This window comes from Papilio xuthus, unplaced genomic scaffold (assembly GCF_000836235.2).
Source record: "Papilio xuthus unplaced genomic scaffold, Pxut_1.1 DF824655.1, whole genome shotgun sequence".
In the NCBI taxonomy this organism is placed as follows: Eukaryota; Metazoa; Arthropoda; class Insecta; order Lepidoptera; family Papilionidae; genus Papilio; species Papilio xuthus.
In genome coordinates, this window is record NW_013533994.1 from 3,504,948 (window position 1) to 3,508,980 (window position 4,033).

At 32.9% G+C, this 4,033-nt stretch overlaps 1 long non-coding RNA gene across 1 annotated transcript; it reads right to left on the reverse strand.

Moving 5' to 3' along the window:
* Positions 1-2,419: 2,419 nt before the first annotated feature.
* On the reverse strand, positions 2,420-3,120 carry LOC106127571 (uncharacterized). Its single transcript, XR_001228411.1, has 3 exons — positions 3,011-3,120; positions 2,825-2,920; positions 2,420-2,740 (listed from the first exon to the last, which is right to left on the reverse strand). It is a non-coding gene; the product is annotated as an uncharacterized LOC106127571 (long non-coding RNA).
* Positions 3,121-4,033: the final 913 nt, after the last annotated feature.

A 4,033-nucleotide genomic window follows, 5' to 3' on the forward strand; every position in this document is an offset into this window, starting at 1 on the left:
AAGTCACAATGTCTCGTATCGAATCGATAACTAATCGGCGATAGAAATCGTTAAAATTATTGGCAATAATAGCGTTGATTTACATGCTTAATTATTGCCTTAGCACTCTACACATTCTAATAAACATTCTTCACTTAATGTCTCTGTTCATAACAAGGCAGCTATAATTGAGAGAAAGTTATTGTCAGTCTAAATCAGTCGAGTTCAAATACATAGTTAGTGCTCTCTAGTTTGCCGAGAAAGGCTGTAAATGTAAAGAAAAAAGTGAGTCTTACGTAAAAAATGTAAGGTAAATTTTTTATAAACCTACAACACCAATGTTTATTTAGACATATAGGATGTGTCTAGTCCCTACTATGATACCTCATGCTCCCAGAAGTAGATATAATGTAAAGGCAACACCACATCAATGTAAGTTATCATTCAGATCGTATCAAAGGTGGATCCATGCATAATTGCCGCATTACGCGTTCAACTGCAGCTTAACCCTTAAACAGCCGATAATCTCCCGGCCTTACGAGAAGAGTTGCCATCAATCAAATCCCTTCCAATAAATATCAAGAAGCGCCATAATGATTTACGGTGCTCCCCGCACAACTTATTAGAGGTACTCTTCAACATCACGACTACAGACTTACCTTTCTTAATTTCAAACAGTTTTATATTTTCTTTTTTACAATCAATCATTGGTAAACAGGATGTTATTTAATAACAAGGTAATTGTTAAACATGTAATTGATAATTTTAAATTAATTTCGAACTGAATTACGTTATCGTTTCCTTTCCTATTATGTACATTTTTATCTATATTTATTACTGTTCATTATTGAAATAGGTATAAGTTTAGTTGTTGGAGTACCTACTATAAATTCTGGGTTCAATTCCGAAGACAATTGATTTTCGACGTTTCGAATTGTTATTACATTAATATCTGTTTCAGAGTTGATAATTAATATCTATATGATAATTTAATAAGTTCATTTACATATTGCTATCGTAGTAAGGGAACATATACATACTACGTAACCTATTTTTTTTTAGTTTTTTCGACCCCTACTTAACCTCGGTGACCACTCATAGTACATGCCAAGACACACCCCTACCCCTTTAGTTTTTACGTAGTAATTCATAATTTTGATTTTTAATAATTTCACAGGAAAATATTGAAAAAAAAAATTGGCCTATACTGTTCTTTATAGCATAAGACTGCATGCATACTTGAATTACTAGTGAATTATGTATTATGAAAAACAACAAGTAACGACTACGTGACTAAAATCTGTCCCCCCCCTCGCTCCTGTGACTGACCGTAGTATTTTAAAGACTCCGCTCCCCTAGCCCCCCCCCCCCTAAGCGTGTCACGTAGTATGGGTACGTTCCCTAATAATAAATTTGTGTTGACCATGTTATTACTTTGTAAATGATATACCTAAGACACAATTATTTGTGTCACTCGGTATTTTAATCTGCAATAACGTGGGAAGCTAAGCTTTACACCTTAGTGGGATATACATTAGCCCAGTAATATTAATATGACTTTCTGATTATTCTATAATAATATTTAATTTCTTTGCATGCCATTAACAACTTCATTATTTAAAAGTGAATTTTATAATTACAATTTAAAGATGTGTCGTTACACAAGTTTTATGTTCCCACGGATATTCCCATATTAGGAGAACATAATATTCCCCGTATTTCTAGGTTATACATGTCACTTTACAAATACAAAAAGTATTGTTTTTCTAATACTACGATTTAGAGACCTTTACCCGCCTTATCGTGCACTTAATCATTATGAGCATGGAAGTTGCGCACATTACGCCGATTACATGCTCATACTGTCTAAAAATGGCTAAAAGTATTTAGTGTGCGGGGGCTCTTACTCTGTTGCACTCCGAGAGAGACAAATATTTAATATCCCTGTTCTTTAAATATAATTAAAGAAATTAAATAATATTTTAGCAAAAAACGTATGGAATGACTCTGTGAAAGAGGACATGCGTAGGAAGGGGGTAGACTCGGATATGACGGCTGATAGAGATGTATGGAGGAGTAGTACATACTGTGCCGACCCTCGATAGGGATAAGGGCAGGTTGATGTGAAATAATATTTTAGCACACCTGTTTCAATGAAGGATAGATAAAAAATTGTTTTCTTTGTATTATTTTCAATAGCAATTGACATTTTATTAACAATTTAATAATCTTATCATCGCTATCTGAGTTTTTCATTTGATTGTTATCTGTGATTTGGTAAATTATTTTGAACCTGGTCAATATAAAATATATTTGAATTAATCGCCGACAACCCTAAGGGTATATATCTAAATTTCATCATAAATAAAAGTGTACTAAGCACCTTAAATTGGTATAATAAATTATATATCATTTCTCATATTAGATGAGCAGCGTGGAAGCAAGGAGGTTAGAAAAAAAAACGAAAACCATAGACAAACAGAAACAAATGAGGCGCACCGAAATTGAATGCTTCGTTTGTTCATTCTTATTTTAGATATGCAATATTTTTATTGTAATATCCAATTATGTTGCGCCCGGGACTGTTTCGAACTTTTTCTTTTATTTAAGTTAACTGTCTTGAACTAATTAATGATTTCCTCACAGTTGGGGATCGGGGTTATTCGTGAATGTTTTTTTGAACGGCCTTTAATTTTTTAATTGATGACCTTTTCGATTAACTAGTCAAGCTGTATAATTGAATGACTGTGTTCTCATAATACTGAAATGGAAATTTAAAACACAATAATACAAGCTTTTTACCTACGCTATAACATAATTGTCCTACTAGAAGCAAGTGTATCACCATCTCGAAGGCAACGCATCAGCGGTTCTCTAGTATTGCGGAAGTTCATGGTCGCCGATTAACACCTCGATGTCCCAACTGCTTACTTGCCCCCTTCTGTCATAAAAAAAATTCTGTTTAAGAAATAAAGATAGTCATATTTTTTATAAGTGCATAAACTCGTGTTAATTCTAAATGAACACAAACCCCACAAATATTAACTAAATCGAAATATTTATATCATTAAACAAGAATTTATCGTCAATCATTACGTCGATTACTTGAAAGTTACAATCGACAACTCTGTAGATTTACGAGCAAACAGCCGCTGGAGGAATTTGCATATGCCTTAATCACAACCATTAAACGTAATTCCAGTCATAAAATTATGAGATTTAACTTAGTTAATTGCTAATTTGTGTTTCAATTTAATAGAAGCACCGCCTAGGAACAATCTTCATTATATACAGTAACCATTGGGTGACTAATCTATCGTCATTTACAACATGGAACAAATCGTGAATACAGACATATTCTGTTATAAACAAACTAATAACGCGTTCTTTTAAGATTTCAAAAAATTATAATAAATTCTTTAATATATAACAACCCACTTACTAAGAATACGTCGCAGAGAAAAAAAGCAACGAAGATTTAAAGGTTTAATAAATGTATTATTCAAGTTCTAATTAATTTAATTCTTTGCTTGACAATAAACACGCTTAAACAAAAAAAATCTTCATCAGAATAAATTCGCGTAACTTTTACCAGCCAGTATTAAATGTGGACAGACTATACAACACATCTGACAATCTCTAACATTAGAGCGTAATAAACAAAAACGTGAGATTCCGCTGAACACGGCTGGTCAGTAATAAATTACGATATTATTATACATTAGTAGTAGGAAAGAAAGTTATTACGTGAGAGTGTTAGCAAAAAGGCTGTTAGCGACACGTGTTATTATTCCGATATTATTGCGGCCGGCTGATGGAGTCGTCACCGACTGACGATTGGCAATTATTCTGACAGTTCGTGCGGACTGTGCGCATGCGCAGTGCACACAGTAAACAAGAACTAATGTCATCCTAGCAATGCAAATGTTAAAAAAATATTTACGTATAGGATAAAAGAGATCGACACAAACTTATTTATCTTTTTGTGTAATTAATTCAGAATGAGCAAAACATACGTTATATAAAGGAAACTCTTGTAAATATAATATCTTTT